This window comes from Bombina bombina, chromosome 4 (assembly GCF_027579735.1).
Source record: "Bombina bombina isolate aBomBom1 chromosome 4, aBomBom1.pri, whole genome shotgun sequence".
Taxonomy (NCBI): domain Eukaryota; kingdom Metazoa; phylum Chordata; class Amphibia; order Anura; family Bombinatoridae; genus Bombina; species Bombina bombina.
Genome location: NC_069502.1, coordinates 943,258,745 through 943,278,820, shown reverse-complemented (window position 1 = coordinate 943,278,820; position 20,076 = coordinate 943,258,745).

Sequence of the window (20,076 nt, the reverse complement as noted above, 5' to 3'; positions counted from 1 at the left end):
GGTACTGGAGGTGCACCCTTTAAGATCCCCTTGCCTCTTGTATCTCCTCCTCCCCCCTCCTGACTCGCCTGATGTTCTGGGAAAAACCTGTGCCAACTCTGAAGTCTCTGGGTCCCCAGATTCTATGGCTGACCTGTTGGTAATGTCAGTAGAGTATTTGGTTTGCCCTGATGGTGTGTGTGACCTATCTCCTGCCTTGGAGGATGTATCTCCCCTTTTATTGGGGTCCTCCTCCTCTCCTGAAGTTGAGCAATCCCCAGAGGATTCAGTTTCACTCTCATTAAAAGTGACCTTTTTAGTTTTACCCTGACTCTTTTTTGCTTTCACAACAGGTATTAGACTAACCCATGAGTTTGGGAAAAACCATATCAATTTTCTGGATGTAACTCTATCAGGAGAACAGGGAAAGATACACACAAAAGTGTATAGGAAACCAATTACCGGGAATACACTTCTACACGTGAAGAGTAGTCACCCCAAAAGGGTATTCTTTTCCGTGATGAAGGGTCAGTTCATACGCTTAAAGCACAACTGCTCTTTGGATCTAGAGAACCGCCTCTGTAGTAGGGGTTATGAAAGAAAGGAGGTTGCAAGAGTAAGAGAGACTATCTCTAGAAGGGAAAGGAAAGAATTCCTCACCCAAAAAGATTCATATTTGAAGAAATCAAATTTTGGAGAAATAACTTTTGTAACAAAGTATAGTGCACAGTACCATCAGGTTTGCAATGTTATAGACAAACATTTTCGTATGCTTACAGCAGATGAGGGACTTGTAAAAATAGTGTCCAAAGGGTGCAGGTTTGCATATAGGAAGGACATGACCATTGGCAACATGGTTGCGCCGACACAACTGAGGGCGAACCAAGGTTCCAGTTCATCCTGGCTAAGACACACTGGTGTCTATAGATGTAACTATGGCCCATGCATAGCATGTGGCTGTTTACAAGCAGGTGAGGGTTTCACCAGCACAGCCACAGGAGAACATTTCAGACACCATTCTTGTCTGAATTGCAGGTCAATGTATGTAATTTACTTACTAACCTGCGAATCCTGTAAAATTCAATACACAGGTCTTACTACCAGGGAAGCAAGAGAGAGGATTTGAGAGCATATTACCCACATAAAAGCGGGCAAGCTCACAACCCCCCTAGTACAACACTTCAAAATCAAACATAACAAAAATGTAAGTTCATTAAAATGGACGGTTATTGAACAAGTGAGGTGCAAAAAAAGAGGGGGTAATAGAGATAATTTGCTAGCTAAGAGAGAGGTGTTCTGGATACACAGGCTGAAAACCAGGGTTCCCTTAGGGTTGAATTCTGAATTTGATTTGATAAACTTTTGGGAATAAGCCAAATGGCCCCTGTGTGTCCAGAGCGCCTCTCTCATTCGTCTTTTGTCTTTTATCTTTTGTTTTCAATACAAATATCACTACATCCTCTGTATACATTTTTGTGGATTGAACCTATAAAATGAAATAGAATATTGTAACAGCAACTGTTACCTATCTTGCCAATATGGCAACCTTTATTATCTATTCCAGTTTTAAGTTCAGCACAAGATCCAAACACTTTCTGTCACATCATTTAATCATAAATATAAGTGAAGTTACTTTAGACTACAAGTGATGTTACAGAGGAAAAGTATGTTTATTGTTCATCGAGGTTTAAGTAATATGAAGCTGACAGTTTTGAGTTGAGTAAGAAACAGTTAATGCAGGTGCCACAATAGATCAACCCACTGAATTAAATTTTAAACCAATCACAAGGAGCACAGGTGTTTAAAAGGTAAAGGAAGGATAGACACTTTAGCTAAGATTACGGCCATAATGGCCGAAACATGTCAGCAAGTTGTCATTCATGTGAGTTTGTCTAGGCACTTTTTGTCACGAAAGTTTTCCTGCTTATTTGAAGATTGCACACTACTGAAAATAAAGCAGTTTTACAAGCAATTGGATACCTGGTGCTGCTTCAATTATTTATGTTGCATACATAGAGGACTCTGACATGTTAGAAGGTACTCCTTCTGTACTAAATCATACCTGTTTATATTGTGAGGAGGCCGTGGTTTTCCCGCCCACTTAATTATGTTCCACATGCCTTAACACCATTATAAAGTCTAAGAAGGGAGACAAGCCTGCTAAGGCTCCTAGTCCCTCTGAGCCATCTACCTCTCAGGACTCGGCATCCCGTGGGATTACTACCCTTGCTATATTATCCACTCCACATGCAGTTTCCCATAGCAAACTAATCCTCCATCTAGAGGGGGCCTTCTTCCTGCGAACTTTGCCACGCAGTTACAAACGGTGGTGTCTGTGGCCCTCAGTGCATTACTTTGCTCTAACAAACACAAGAGAAAGGTTAAAGTTTTGTTTCAACTAGTGGCTGCAGTTGCCGGAGCGGCTACCTACTGGTGCGACACTTTGTCAGAACTCATTGAGGTGGAGTCTCCCCTCGATAAAATTCAAGACAGAATTAAAGCTCAGAGAATTTCTAATTCTTTTATCTGTGATGCAAACATGCAAATTATTCGCCTAAATTTAAAGGCCTCTGGCTTTGTGGTCCTAGCCCGCCGGACGCTCTGGTTGAAGTCTTGGTCTGCGGATATGACTGCTAATTCCAGACTCCTTTCTCTTCCCTTTAAGGGAAATTTTTTTATTTGGTCCAGGCCTGGACTGCATTATTGCTACGGTTACCGGAGGCAAGGGTGCCTTCCTACCGCAAGATAAGAAGAACAAGTCTAAGGGACGACAATCTTCTATTTTTCGTTCCTTTTGTTCTGACAAATCCCAATGACAACAATCCTCCTGCATGCAACCCAAGAGTACTTGGAAGCTGGCTCATTCTTGGAATAAATCCAAGCAGAATAAAAAGCCCGCCGAAAACAAATCAGCATAAAGGGGCGGCCCCCGATCCGGGATCTCATTGTGTAGGGGGCAGACTGTCTCTTTTTTCAGATGCCTGGTTCAAGGACGTACAGGATCTGTGGGTCCTGGAGGTGGTATCTTAGGGATACAAGATATGCTTCAAATCTCATCCGCCAAGGGGAAGATTCCTTCTCTTGAATTTGTCTACCAGACCAGAAAAGAGGGATGCCTTTCTAGGGTGCATTTGGGATCTATCCTCCTTAGGAGTTGTTGTCCTGGTGCCTATCGAAGAAAAAGGTTTGAGGTTTTACTCATGGTCCCAAAGAAGGAGGGAACTTTACGCCCAATTCTGGACATAAAGTGCCTAAACAAATTTCTCAGTGTCCCTTCCTTCAGGAAGGCCAGTTTATGACCAATATAGATTCGAAGGAAGTCAATAGAGAACACTTTCAGTTCCTGAGGTTTGCATTGCTGGACCAGCACTTCCAGTTTATTGCCCTTTCATTTGGCCTAGCTACTGCTTGAACAATCTTTACAAAGGTTCTGGGGGCTCTTCTGGCCATTGCCAGAACTCAGGGTATTGCAGTGGGTCTCATGGTGTCCTGCATGGATATCATTCCTTTTGCCAGGTTCCGTCTCAGACTTTTACAACTGTGCATGCTGAGGCAGTGGAACGGTGATAATTCAGATCTGTCTCAACAGATTGTATTAGACAACCGGTCAAGAGAATCGCTCTCTTGGTGGCTCTGTCCAGATCATCTTTCCCTAGGGACATGCTTCTTTAGACCATCCTGGGAGATTGTGACTATGGACGCAAGCCTATCCAGATGGGGAGCTGTTTGGGGTGACTGGAAGCCACAGGGGTTGTGGACTCAGAAGAAGTCCTCACTCCCAATCAATATTTTGGAACTACGGGCAATTTTCAAGGCCTTGAAGGCTTGGTCACTTCTGGGTTTGTCCCAGTTTATCAGATTCCAATCAGACAATATAACCTTGGTGGCTTACATCAACCATCAGGGGGGGGACGAGAAGTTCCTTGGCGATGAAGGAAGTATCTTGTTCGCTGTCAGAGATCCACATTCCGTGTGTGGACAAATGGGAGGCGGATTTTCTCAGAAGGCAATCCTTCCATCCAGGGGAATGGTTTCTCCATCCGGAGGTGTTTGCAGAGATATGCAGCAAGTGGGGGACACCGGAGATAGATCTTCACAATTTGGATGTGGTTCACGCCTTCAAGTTCTATCTTCAGGCTACTAAAGAGTTTAGATAATCTTCCTCTTTGTTTGTTGTCTATTTTGGGAAGCGTAAGGGGCAGAAGGCTACTTCGACTTCCCTATCTTTTTGGTTAATGAGTGTCATCCGCTTAGCTTACGAGACAGCGAGACAGCGTCCTCCTGAGAGTATAACTGCTCATTCCACTAGAGCAGTGGCTTCCTCTTGGGCCTTTAAGGACGAGGCCTCTATGGATCAGATTTCTAAGGCGGCTACCTGGTTCTCTTTACATACTTTTTCAAAATTTTACAAGTTTGATGTTTTTGCTTCGGCTGAAGCAGCTTTCTGGAGAAAAGTTTTGCAGGCTGTGGTGCCCTCAGAATAGGGTCCGCCTCTTCCTTTTTGTTCACTCCCATCATTCAGTGTCCTCTGGAGCTTGGGTATAGTTTTCCCAACAGTAAGGAATGACGCTGTGGACTCTCCCTATCTTAGGAAGGAAAACATAATTTATGCTTACCAGATAAATTCCTTTCCTTCCGGATAGGGAGAGTTTATGGTCCCCCCTGTTTTTTTCTTGTCTATGGGCGGTCCCCTGTTATTTAGTTTATTCTTCTGGCACCATTTATACCCTAATATTTCTCCTACTTTTTCTTGTTCCCTCGGCAGAATGACTGGGGTAATAAAGGAAGTGGGAGGGATATTTAAGCCTTTGGCCGGGGTGTCTTTGCCTCCTCCTGTTGGCCAGGTGTTGTATATCCCAACAGTAAGGAATGAAGCTGTGGACTCTCCCTATCCAGAAGGATATGTATTTTACATGAACAGTATTATATATATATATATATATATATATATATATATATATATATATATATATATATATATATATATATATATATATATATGTATGCTGTATATATATAAAAATTTATATTTAATAATAAAAAGTACATTATGTACTATTCCTATGTGAAGAACATAGGAATATAAAATTGCGTAACCTGCATCCATTTTTGCAACTTAAGACTAATGAGTTTGGGTTAGTTCACATGAAGAATTGCTATATTCGTGGCGTGTTATATAAATATTAAACATAAACTATAAAATAAAATATTAATAAAAAATATTTAAACTCATTATACATACTGTAAAATATTCTAAATAATCCATACAATATATACTGTATATATATATATATATACATACACACACACATATATATATATATATATATTACAGTATGCATGATAATTTTTAATAGTTTATATTTATTATTTTAATAACACGCAATGAAGATAGCAATTCTTCATGTGTGCTAACCCGACCGTCCTAATTTGTGAACCACAACGCATATTTTACATTCCTATGTTCTTTACATAGAAAATAATATACTTTTTATTATTAAATATTTAAATATATGTATAGATAGATAGATAGATAGATAGATAGATAGATAGATAGATAGATAGACAGCTGATACTGTTCATGTAAAAAAAAACATATCTATAACTATATAGCAATAGAAATAGATATACAGATATATATATATATATATATATATATATATATATATATATGTACAAAGTATTAGAATATCACACCCACTCTGTTGCCCTAGTGTCTGCGCTATCAAAGCTCACTTAAGAGAAAAAGTTAAAGTTTAGAATATGCTGCTTAAATCTCAGGTATTGATTCACAGGCTAAAAAACTGAAAAGATTAGAAGCCTTGAAAAAGAGGTAGTGGAAAGAAAGGGTTTTGAGGTAGCGCTTATTCCAAACCACAAATAGACTAATATAAACAAATAAATGTATATATGTACACATACACATATGCTTATTGAGAACACTTATTTAGGAAATATTGTATTATTCGAACCAATCACAATAAAGATACTGCTTCAATAGCAATATGACATAATAGTTAATTCAAAATATGTTAAATTATGTCATGTTACCGCGCTAATAATGAGCCGGTGAAAATCAAGCTGACATTACCTTTACACTGTAAAATACACAGAAGCCAACAAATGGGCATATATACAGCTGATCTGAGCTAGAAAGTATGCGTACACATAGAAAGGATGTCTTACGCATGCGCAGTACATGCGGTCCACTAGCATATACAACATCACCATGGCAACACCACAAGAATTGAAACACCGGCGGTAGGTAAATCAGGTCCGTTTGTTAACATTAATACATATGAAAAGATGTCATTTATAGATGTATAAACTTTTTTTGTATTTAATATGGAGATTACATTATCTAATACTTTGTACTAACAAGTGCCAGTAAAAGCTCTTAAAGGACCAGTCAACACATTAGATTTGCATAAGCAACAAATGCAAGATAACAAGACAATGCAATAGCACTTAGTCTGAACTTCAAATGCGTAGTAGATTTTTTTATAACAAATTTCAAAATTATGTATATTTCCACTCCCATTGTACCATGTGATAGCAAACAGCCAATCACAAATGCATATACGTATAGTCTGTGAATTCTTGCACATGCTCAGTAGAATCTGGTGACTCAAAAATTGTAAATATAAAAGACTGTGCACATTTTTTTTAATGGAAGTAAATTGGAAAGTTGTTTAAAATTACATGCTGTATCTGAATCATGAAAATTTAATTTAACCTGAGTGTCCCTTTAACTAATTGAAGCTATGGGCGTGTTTAAGGGGCGTGCCACCTCCCAGCTCTTTAAAGATTTCTATTTGCAAGCTTAGTGTAACATTACCCTCTGATGAAGGACATTAACCCTTTGAAACGTGTAAGGGATTTGGGGATTGTATCTGGACTTTTGACCTTGTCTGTTTCGCATTGGAAACCACTGAATGCATACAGGAGTGTGTGCTTTTATCTGCATATGTATTTGATTCATACCCCATATGTTTGGGGTTTTTAAATGTGAGTGGTCATTTGGCTTGTGTTTTTATTTTTACTTTTAATAAAAACTGTATTACGCTATGTACCCTCTTTTCATTTTATATTTGGTCTAATACTCCTTAATCCACGGAGGAGTCACTTTGGAATCAAGCCTGCCATCTGCACACCATACTCCATGGAGACAAGAAGTCACATATCATCCTGACACTGTTGCAAATCATTTACGGAGGATTAGCACTGATAGATGCAGCAACTTACCTCATATGATTGGGGTAATTTCTAGTAAGTGCACACCCACCGGCTTTCTTTCTTTCATGTAATTGGCAAGAGTCCATGAGCTAGTGATGTATGGGATATACAATCCTACCAGGAGAGGCAAAGTTTCCCAAACCTCAAAATGCCTATAAATACACCCCTCACCACACCCACAATTCAGTTTTACAAACTTTGCCTCCTATGGAGGTGGTGAAGTAAGTTTGTGCTAAGATTTCTACGTTGACATGCGCTTCTCAGCTTTTGTTGAAGCCCGATTCCTCTCAGAGTACAGCGAATGTCAGAGGGACGTGAAGAGAGTATCACCTATTGAATGCAATGATTTTCCTAACGGGGGTCTATTTCATAGGTTCTCTGTTATCGGTCGTAGAGATTCATCTCCTACCTCCCTTTTCAGATCGACGCTATACTCTCATATACCATTACCTCTACTGATAACTGTTTCAGTACTGGTTTGGCTATCTGCTATATGTGGATGGGTGTCTTTTTTGATAAGTATGTTTTTTATTACTTAAGACACCCCAGCTATGGTCTGGCACTTTATGCATTTATATAAAGTTTTAAATATATGTATTGTACTTATATTTGCCATGAGTCAGGTTCATGTATTTCCTTGTGCAGACTGTCAGTTTCATATATGGGAAATAAACATATTAAGAAATATTTTTTTCTTACCTGGGGTTTAGTTTTTTTTTCAAATTGATTATTTTTTTCTTAAATATTGCGGGTGGCATTAGACCTGTGGGTGCGCCAAATGCTAGACTTTATTGCGTCATTCTTGGCACGAGAATTTATTTGGCGTGAAAAGTACGTCCGTTGACGCAAGTTCGTCATTTCCAGCGTCGTAGTTGACGCGGAAGCCTTACACATGGTTGACGCAAGTGTGTCATTTCCGGATATTGTTGGCGCCAAATTTTTCATTAATTTTATACCCCATTGCTGTTTGCCTCTTGCCTTCTCTATGTCAGAGGGCTATGCTGTTTGCATTTTTTCCCATTCCTGAAACTGTCATATAAGGAAATTGATAATTTTGCTTTATATGTTGTTTATTCTTTTACATTTTGCAAAATGTCTCAATCTGATCCTGCCTCAGAAGTATCTGTTGGAACTTTGCTGCCTGACATCGGTTCTACCAAAGCTAAGTGCATTTGTTGTAAGATTGTGGAAATTATATCTCCGAATGTCATTTGTAATAGTTGTCATGATAAACTTTTACATGCAGAGAATGTATACATCAGTAATAGTACATTGCCAGTTGCAGTTCCTTCAACTTCTAATGTACATGATATACCTATGAATTTTAAAGAATTTGTTACTGATTCTATTCAGAAGGCTTTGTCTGCATTTCCGCCTTCTAATAAACGTAAAAGGTCTTTTAAAACTTCTCATAAAGTTGATGAAATTTGAAATGACTGACAACATAATGATTTATCCTCCTCTGATGAGGATCTATCTGATTCAGAAGATCCCTCCTCAGATATTGACACTGACAAATCTACTTATTTGTTTAAAATAGAGTATATTCATTCTTTGTTAAAAGAAGTGTTAATTACTTTGGTTATTGAGGAAGCTAGTCCTCTTAACATTAAGATTAGTAAATGTTTAAATGCTGTTTTTAAACCTCCTGTGGTTACTCCAGAGGTTTTTCCTATTCCTGATGCTATTTCTGATATGATTTCTAAGGAATGGAATAAGCCAGGTACTCCTTTTATTCCTTCTTCAAGGTTTAAAAAATTGTATCCTTTACCAGCAATTTCTATAGAGTTTTGGGAAAAGATCCCCAAAGTTGATGGGGCTATTTCTACTCTTGCTAAACGTACAACTATTCCTATGGAAGATAGTACTTCTTTTAAATATCCTTTAGATAGGAAACTTGAATCCTATCTAAGGAAAGCCTATTTATATTCAGGTCATCTTCTCAGGCCTGCAATTTCTTTGGCTGATGTTGCAGCTGCATCAACTTTTTGGTTGGAGAAGATGCCGCTTGGATGAAGATGTCTGCCGGTCCTGATGTCCTCTTCTGCCCGGATAGGATGAAGACTTCTGCCTGTCTGAATGTCCTCTTCTGCCCCATCGGATGAAGACTTCAGCCCGGCTGGGTGAAGACGACTAAAGGTAGGGAGATCTTCAAGGGGGTAGTGTTAGGTTTATTTAAGGGGGGTTTGGGTGGGTTGTATTTTTTTTTACAGGCAAAAGAGCTGATTACTTTGGGGCATGCCCCGCAAAAAGCCCTTTTAAGGGCTGGTAAAAGAGCTGATTACTTTTGTATTTTAGAATAGGGTAGGGAATTTTTTATTTTGGGGGGCTTTTTTATTTTATTAGGGGGCTTAGATTAGGTGTAATTAGTTTAAACTGCTTGTAATTCTTTTTTATTTTTTGTAATTTAGTGTTTGTTTTTTTGTGTTATAGAATCGTTTATTTAATTGTATTTAATTGTAGGTTATTTATTTAATTAATTTAATGATAGTGTAGTGTTAGGTTTAATTGTAACTTAGGTTAGGATTTATTTTACAGGTAATTTTGTATTTATTTTAACTAGGTAGCTATTAAATAGATATTAACTATTTAATAGCTTTTGTACCTAGTTAAAAAAATACAAAGTTGCCTGTAAAATAAATATAAATCCTAAAATAGCTACAATGTAATTATTAATTATATTGTAGCTATATTAGGGTTTATTTTATAGGTAAGTATTTAGTTTTAAATACGAATAATTTAGTTAATTTTAGGAATATTATTTCGTTTAATATAAATTATATTTATGTTAGAGGGGTGTTAGGGTTAGAGTTATGTTTAGGGGTTAATAACTTTATTATAGTAGCGGCGACGGTGCGGGCGGGAGATTAGGGGTTAATAATTGTAGGCAGGTGGCAGTGATGTTAGGGAGCGCAGATTAAGGGTTAATAAAATTTATTATAGTGTTTGCGAGGCGGGAGTGCAGCGGTTTAGGGGTTAATACATTTATTATAGTGGCGGCGAGGTCCGGCCGGCAGATTAGGGGTTAATAAGTGTAGGTAAGGTAGCGGCGACGTGGGGGGGGCAGATTAGGGGTTAATAAATATAATATAGGGGTCGGCGGTGTTAGGGGCAGCAGATTAGGGGTTCATAGTGATAATGTAGGTTGCGGCGGTGTCCGGAGTGGAAGATTAGGGGTTAATAATAATATGCAGGGGTCAGCGATAGCGGGGGCGGCAGATTAGGGGTTAATAAGTGTAAGGTTAGGGGTGTTTAGACTCGGGGTTCATGTTAGGGTGTTAGGTGCAGACTTAGAGAGTGTTTCCCCATAGGAAACAATGGGGCTGCGTTAGGAGCTGAACGCTGCTTTTTTGCAGGTGTTAGTTTTTTTTTCAGCCAGCTCAGCCCCATTGTTTCCTATGGGGATATCATGCATGAGCACGTTTTCCCAGCTTACCGCTACCATAGACAACGCTGGCATTGAGAGTTGAAGTGGAGCTAAATTAGGCTCAACGCACCCTTTGAGCCTAACGCAGCTCCTCAGACAACTCTAAATACCAGCGTTGTTGGAAAGGTGCGTTGGGAAAAAAAGCAGCGTTAGCTACGCGGGTCTTTACCGACAAAACTCTAAATCTAGCCGATTGTTCGCTTACTGCAACATGCTAATCATTTTATTTGTGATGCCATTTTTGATATTATCAAAATTAATGTTAGATCCATGTCTTTAGCTATTTTAGCTAGAAGAGCTTTATGGCTTAAATCTTGGAATGCTGATATGACATCTAAATCTAGATAATGATCTCTTTCTTTCCAAGGTAATAATTTATTTGGTTCTCAGTTGGATTCTATTATTTCAACTGTTAATGGAGGAAAGGGTTTTTTTCTGCCTCAGGATAAAAAACCTAAGGGTAAATCTAAGGCTTCTAACCGTTTTCGTTCCTTTCCTTTCAAAATAAATAACAAAAATCTAATCCTTCCACCAAGGAATCTGTTTCTAATTTGAAGCCTTCCTCAAATTGGAATAAATCCAAGCCTTTTAAAAAACCAAAGTCAGCCCCTAAGTCCACATGAAGGTGCGGCCCTCATTCCAGGATTCAGAGTAAGACCTCCTGTGAGAAGATTTTTTCTCTCACGTATCCCAGCAAATCCAGTAAAAGCTCAGGCTTTTCTGAAGTGTGTTTCAGACCTGGAGTCTTCAGGGGTAATCATGCCGGTTCCTTTTAAGGAACAAGGTCTGGGGTTTTATTCAAATCTATTCATTGTCCCAAAGAAGGAAAATTCATTCAGACCAGTTCTGGATCTGAAAATTTTGAATCGTTATGTAAGAGTACCAACTTTCAAGATGGTGACTATACGGTCTATTCTGCCTTTTGTTCAGCAAGGACATTATATGTCTACAATAGACTTGCAGGATGCATACCTTCATATTCCGAACATTATCAGTTCCTGAGATTCTCTTTTCTAGACAAGCATTACCAATTTGTTGCTCTTCCAATTGGTCTAGCAACAGCTCCAAGAATCTTTTCAAAGGTTCTAGGTGCCCTACTCTCTGTAATCAGAGAGCAGGGTATTGTGGTGTTTCCTTATTTGAACGATATCTTGGTACTTACTCAGTTTTTACGTTCTGCAGAATCTCACACAAATCAACTAGTGTTGTTTCTTCAAAAACATGGTTGGAGGATCAATTTACCAAAAAGTTTCTTGATTCCTCAGACAAGGGTCACCTTTTTAGGTTTCCAGATAGATTCAGTGTTCATGACTCTGTAACAGACAAGAGACGTTTGAAATTGGTTGCAGCCTGTCGGCACCTTTAGTCTCAGTCATTCCCTTCAGTGGCTATGTGCATGGAAGTTTTAGGCCTCATGACTGCAGCATCGGACGTGATTCCTTTTGCTCGTTTTCACATGAGACCTCTACAGCTTTGTATGCTGAATCAATGGTGCAGGGATTATACAAAGATATCACAGTTAAAGGGCCACTAAACCCAAAATCTTTCTTTCATGATTCAGATAGAGAATAGAAATTTAAACAACATTACAATTTACTTCCATTATATATTTTGCTTCATTTTTTAAATATCCTTAGTTGAAGAAAAAGCAATGCACATGGTGAGCCAATCACACGATGCTTCTATGTGCAGCAACCAATCAGCAGCTAGTGAGCATATCTAGATATGCTTTTCATCAAAGAATATAAAGAGAATAAAACAAATTAGATAATATAAGTAAATTAGAAAGATGTTTAAAATTGCATTCTTTTTCTAAATCATAAAAGAAAAAATGTGTGTGGCATGTCCCTTTAATATCCTTAAATCCCAATGTTCGACACTCTCTGACGTGGTGGTTAAAACACCAGCGTTTATTTCAAGGGGCTTCCTTTGTTCAGCCAACCTGTACTGTGATCACTACAGACGCAAGTCTTTCAGGTTGGGGAGCTGTTTGGGGATCTCTGACAGCACAAGGGGTTTGGAAATCTCAAGAGGCGAGATTGCCAATCAATATTTTAGAACTCTGTGCAATTCTCAGAGCTCTTCAGTTTTGGCCTCTGTTGAAGAGAGAACAGTTCATTTGCTTTCAGACAGACAATATCACATCTGTGGCATATGTCAATCATCAGGGTGGGACTCACAGTCCCCAAGCTATGAAAGAAGTATCTTGGATACTTGCTTGGGCGGAATCCAGCTCCTGTCTAATCTCTGTGGTGCATATCCCAGTTTTAGACAATTGGGAGGCAGATTATCTCAGCCGTCAGACTTTACATCCAGGGGAGTGGTCTCTCCATCCAGATGTGTTTTCTCAGATTGTTCAGATATGGGGTCTTCCAGAGATAGATCTCATGGCCTCTCATCTAAACAAGAAACTTCACAGACACCTGTCCAGGTCCAGGGATGTTCAGGCGGAAGCAGTGGATGCACTGACACTTCCTTGGTGTTATCATCCTGCTTACATTTTTCCGCCTCTAGTTCTTCTTCCAAGAGTGATATCCAAAATCATCATGGAACAATCGTTTGTGTTGCTGGTGGCTCCAGCATGGCCACACAGGTTTTGGTATGCGGATCTGGTTCAGATGTCCAGTTGCCAACCTTGGCCACTTCTGTTAAGGCCGGACCTACTGTCTCAAGGTCCCGTTTTTCCATCAGGATCTCAAATCATTAAATTTGAAGGTATGGAAATTGAACGGTTAGTACTAAGTCATAGAGGTTTCTCTGACTCAGTGATTACTACTATGTTACAAGCTCGTAAATCTGTCTCTAGAAAGATTTATTATCGAGTTTGGAAGACCTACATTTCATGGTGTTCTCATAAATTCTCTTGGCATTCTTTTAGAATCCCTAGAATTTTACAGTTCCTTCAGGATGGTTTGGATAAGGGTTTGTCTGCAAGTTCCTTGAAGGGACAAATCTCTGCTCTTTCTGTTTTATTTCACAGAAAGATTGCTAAACTTCCTGATATTCACTGTTTTGTACAGGCTTTAGTTCGTATTAAGCCTGTCATTAAATCAATTTCTCCTCCTTGGAGTCTTTATTTGGTTTTGAAGGTGCTACAGGCCCCTCTGTTTGAGCCTATGCATTCTTTGGACATTAAATTACTTTCTTGAAAGTGTTGTTCCTTTTGGCCATCTCTTCTGCTAGAAGAGTTTCTGAGCAATCTGCTCATTCTTGTGAATCTCCTTTTCTGATTTTTCATCAGGATAAGGCGGTTTTGCGGACTTCATTTGAATTTTTGCCTAAAGTTGTGAATTCTAACAACATTAGTAGAGAAAATGTCTGTTGTTTATTTTTATCCCTCCCTCTCTAGTGACTCTTGAGTGGAGTTATACATCTTGGGTATTGATATCCCATACGTCACTAGCTCATGGACTCTTGCCAATTACATGACAGAAAACATAATTTATGTAAGAATTTACCTGATAAATTCATTTCTTTCATATTGGCAAGAGTCCATGATGCCCACCCTTTTTATGGTGGATTTTTTTGTATAAAGCACAATTATTTCCAAATTCCTTTGTTGATGATTTTTACTCCTTTCTTTATCACCCCACTTCTTGGCTATTCGTTAAACTGAATTGTGGGTGTGGTGAGGGGTGTATTTATAGGCATTTTGAGGTTTGGGAAACTTTGCCTCTCCTGGTAGGATTGTATATCCCATACGTCACTAGCTCATGGATTCAACACTCAGCCTCTGAGGAAGAAGTTTTAAACTTTGAAACGCGTAAGGCTGAGTGTTGAATCTGGCTGCTTATTTCAAGTATCACTGATACAGTGGTTGTTAGGTTTTTTATACGCCTGTACCAGCTTTCTTCTACATATGACTGTTAGAAGATTAGTTTATATGTCACATATATGTTAAGTGGCACTTTTTTATCACTTTGTGGGACAACGGTCCTTATGTTTGAGACGCATTATTGGTACCTCATATAAATTGAGGTTCTGTTTGTGAGTACCATTCCCTCGCTGTTCAGAAATAAATACATGTTTCTTTTTAAAAACAGTATTATGCTATGTGCCATGTTTTTTTCTTCTATATAACACGTTGGAGTTACCAGAGAGAAAAAGAACCACTATCGACACTAGCATAGGAGACCCAAGGGAGTGGAAACAATCGAAAGATACTTCATTTTGAATTCCATCTGACAAGCCGAAAAGCCATTTGAGACAGCGCACAGGACTAAGAGCTTACTACAGGAGGATCGGTGCATGGGGCCAATCACGTTCAAATGTCCGTTCCTTACCTCATATGATTGAGGTCATCTAATGTGAGTAGCCTGTGAGTCCATTTGGGATTGCTGTCAATCAACTGTCTGCAATATTGAGTGTTCAATCTGAACATAGAACACCCATGCTCATTTAAGACTTTACTAACATATTTTGGATTGTTACACTCTCTCTATATATGACTTATTGCTACATTGAAATAACAGTTTATTTCCTTATTCCATTATATGTATTCATTGTAGCAGCTTGCTCTTTATAGTAACCATTGCTCGCTCTGTTTTTATATATACCCTGTCATACTAGTTGTATTAATAGGTATACATTCCCAACAACATTCCAGTAGCTTTATTATTACAAAATCATTTTATTACAAACGTTATATAATCATTTTTTTGCATTCTATAATAACAATTCAATTCCATGGTTATAAGAAATAGTACAATCTCATTAGTAAACTTTAGACCGTGAGACTAGCGCTGTGTAGTGAACTCAACTCTGTCTTTCTTTTTTACTATATATATATATAAAACACACAGAAAACCTGGCACTTTAAAAGCAAAACTGAGGGAAGTCAGTTACATTTGGCACCAAAGGATCAAGCCCAGGACCACGACAAGGTCTCCCCCTTCCTGGGACCCTAAACCAGCATCCACACAATGCATACTTCCAAACAAACCAACTTATAACCTCCCAGGGTGAAAAAACAAAGCTGTGTCCAGCACACGTTACTCCAAAAAGGAGAACAATCACAAGCAACTGCCAAGCTTGCAATTAGCCTATAAATAAAGCAAAAATAAAGTTCTCCTTATAAACAATCTTCAAAGTGTATTCTTCCATAACAGGAGCAGAAAAAACACCACAACATTTCAGGGCCAGTGCCCCTTAATCAGGTGATACAAAACAAAATTACAACACACCTGGTTATATAGGCCTACATCTTGTGTTTTAACCCTTACATTCTAAATGACACCTAACAGGTAGATATAGCGCCCTCTTGTGACCCATTGTGTGAAGTAAATTAAATTAAAATTAAAAACAGCTAGGGGGCCTCCTAGACGAAATGTAACAAAACAACTCATTCTAAACAATTTACATCAACAGCATTTATATATAACTCTTTTTGTATATAAACCTTGCACAATATGAACGTTGTTCAACAAAGACATGATGATTTTTACAACACATATTATCTGAATGGTAATTAATATGATATGACATGTTGTTAATAATGAAAAATAAATCATTCAATATACAAATAGCATAATTATAATACTTACGCAAAGAGATGCTGGAATGAAATATGGCAAGCAATATCTACTATAAGTCTAAAAAATGAAAAGAAAAAAAGAAAGGAGAAAAATGACATGTATGATTATCAAAATTAATATGCAAACAGCAACAAACTCACTTAGAATGTAAGGGTTAAAACCCCAGGTGTAGGCCTATATAACCAGGTGTGTTGTAATTTTGTTTTGTATCACAGGCACTGGGCCTGAAACGTCGTGGTGTTTTTTCTGCTCCTGTTATGGAAGAATAAACTTTGAAGATTGTTTATAAGGAGAACGTTCTTTTTTTGCTTTATTTATAACCTCCCAGTGTGACACAGGCTTTTGTAACCTCTCCTATGTAAATACAAAACACAGAAAATTGCGTAACCTGCATCCGTTTTTGCAACTTAAGACTAATGAGTTTGGGTTAGTGCACATGAAGAATTGCTATATTTGTGGTGTGTTATATAAATATTAAACATAAACTATAAAATAAAATATTAATAAAAAATATTTAAACTCATTATACATACTGTAAAATATTCTAAATAATCCATACAATATATATACACACACACACACACACACACACATATATATTACAGTATGCATGATAATTTTTAATAGTTTATATTTATTATTTTAATAATGCGCAATGAAGATAGCAATTCTTCATGTGTGCTAACCCGACCATCCTAATTTGTGAACCACAACGCATATTTTTCATTTCTATGTTCTTTACATACTGCTAGATTACGAGTTGTGCGTTAGGGTAAAAAAGCAGCGTTAAGAGGTCCTAACGCTGCTTTTTTACGCCTGCTGGTATTACGAGTCTTGCAGGTTTAGGTGTACCGCACACTTGTTTGGCCTTACCGCAAAACGACTTACGTAAACTTCGTAAAGTCTTTTTTCTATGGGACTTCCATAGCGCCGGTATTATGAGTCTGTCCTGGGAGGTCAAAAAGGGAGCGGTACACCCTACCTTGTCAAGATCCCTAACGCATTTAAAAGTCAGTAGTTATGAGTTTTACACTACAAAGCTGTAACATAAAACTCATAACTAAAGTGCTAAAAAGTACACTAACACCCATAAACTACCTATTAACCCCTAAAACAAGGCCCTTCCGCATTGCAAACACTATAATACAAATTTTAACCCCTAATCTGCCGCTCTGGACACTGCCGCCACCTACATTATATTTATGAACCCCTAATCTGCTGCCCCCAACATAGCCGACACCTACATTATATCTAATAACCACTAATCTGCCTTCCCCAATGTCGCCGACACCTACATTATATTATTAACCCCTAATCTGCCGCCACTAACGTCGCCGCCACTATATTAAAGTTATTAACCCCTAAACCTAAGTCTAACCCTAAACCTAACACCCCCTAACTTAAATATAATTTAAATAAATCAAAATAAATATTCCTATCATTAACTAAATTATTCCTATTTAAAACAAAATACTTACCTATAAAATAAACCCTAAGCTAGCTACAATATACTAATAGTTACATTGTAGCTAGCTTAGGGTTTATTTTTATTTTACAGGCAAGTTTGCAATGCAATCAGCCAATAGGATTGAGCTCGCTTTCTATTGGCTGATTGGAACAGCCAATAGAATTCCAGCTCAATCCTATTGGCTGATTGGATCAGCCAATAGGATTGAACTTCAATCCTATTGGCTGATTGCATCAGCCAATAGGATTTTTTCTACTTTAATTCTACTTTTAATTCTACTTTAATTCCGATTGGCTGATAGAATTCTATCAGCCAATCGGAATCTAAGGGACGCCATCTTGGATGACGTCACTTAAAGGTACCTTCATTCATCATTTTTTTTTTTTATTTGTAGGTTAGGGACTTTGAGTGGCAAAATAGCTAACTGCCCTTTTAAGGGCAATGCCCATCCAAATGCCCTTTTCAGGGCAATGGAGAGCTTAGGTTTTAGTAGGTAGTATTTTATTTGGGGGGTTGGTTGTGTGGGTGGTGGGTTTTACTGTTGGGGGGGTTGTTTATATTTTTTTTTTACAGGTAAAAGAGCTGATTACTTTGGGGCAATTCCCCGCAAAAGGCCCTTTAAGGGCTATTGGTAGTTTAGTGTAGGCTAGGGTTTTTTATTTTTTGGGGGGGGGGTTATTTTAATAGGGCTATTAGATTAGGTGTAATTAGTTTAAATATCTGTAATTTGTTTATTATTTTCTATAATTTAGTTGGGGGGTTTTGTACTTTAATTTTATTTAGCTAATTGTATGTAATTTATTTAATTGTATTTAATTTAGTAAATTTATTTAATTATAGTGTAGTGTTAGGTGTTATTGTAACTTAGGTTAGGTTTTATTTTACAGGTACTTTTGTATTTATTTTAGCTAGGTAGTTAGTAAATAGTTAATAACTATTTAGTAACTATTCTACCTAGTTAAAATAAATACAAACTTGCCTGTAAAATAAAAATAAACCCTAAGCTAGCTACAATGTAACTATTAGTTATATTGTAGCTAGCTTAGGGTTTATTTTATAGGTAAGTATTTAGTTTTAAATAGGAATAATTTAGTTAATGATAGGAATATTTATTTAGATTTATTTAAATTATATTTAAGATAGGGGGTGTTAGGTTTAGGGTTAGACTTAGGTTTAGTGGTTAATAACTTTAATATAGTGGTGGCGACGTTGGGGGCGGCATGTTAGGGGTTAATAAATATAAGGTAGGTGTCGGCGACATTGGGGAAGACAGATTAGGGGTTAATAAATAGTATGTAAGTGTCGGCGATGTTGGAGGCAGCAGATTAGGGGTTAATACATATAATGTAGGTGGTGGCGGTGTCCGGAGCGGCAGATTAGGGGTTAATAATATAATGCAGGTGTCGGTGATGTCAGAAGTGGCAGATTAGGGGTTAATAAGTTTAAGATTAGGGGTGTTTAGACTCGGGGTTCATGTTAGGGTCTTAGGTGTAGACATAACTTTTATTTCCCCATAGGAATCAATGGGGCTGCGTTAAGGAGTTTTACGCTGCTTTTTGGCAGGTGTTAGACTTTTTTAGCCGGCTCTCCCCGTTGATTCCTATGGGGAAATCATGCACGAGCACGTTACACCAGCTCACCGCTGACTTAAGCAGCGCTGGTATTGGAGTGCGGTAAGGAGCAACATTTTGCTCAACGCTAACTTCATGTCTTTTAACAACGGGTTTCTGAAAACTCGTAATACCAGCGCTGTAGGTAAGTGAGCGGTGAGGGAAAACTGCTCGTTAGCACCGCACAGCCTCTAACGCAAAACTCGTAATCTAGGTGATAGAAAATAATCTTTTTATTATTAAATATTTAAATATATGGATAGATAGATAGATAGATAGATAGATAGATAGATAGAGATAGATAGATAGATAGATAGATAGATAGATAGATAGATAGATAGATAGATAGATAGATAGATAGATAAATAGATGATAGATAGACAGCTGATACTGTTCATGTAAAAAAAAAAACATATCTACACATATATAGCAATATAAATAGATATACAGGTATATATATATATATATATATATATATATATATATATATATATATATATATATATATATATATATATATATATATACATATACACAATAAAAATTACATTGTTCTGTATGTAAAGAAAATTGGAATGTGAAATATTTATAATTCATGTTGGGTTTAGTGCACTTGAGTAAATGCAATTGTGTAAGCACACGAGTATGGATGCTTTTTTCATTTTACACGCTCCATTGAATTCCATAAGTGAATATGTTAACACGATCGCAACTTTGTGATGTCTATATTTTTGCACACATCGACGTTTGCTTGCATGCAATCTTTTTACTTTCAACTTATAATACGAGCACAACCCGACGTGTTTAAAAAGCCTTCATCTA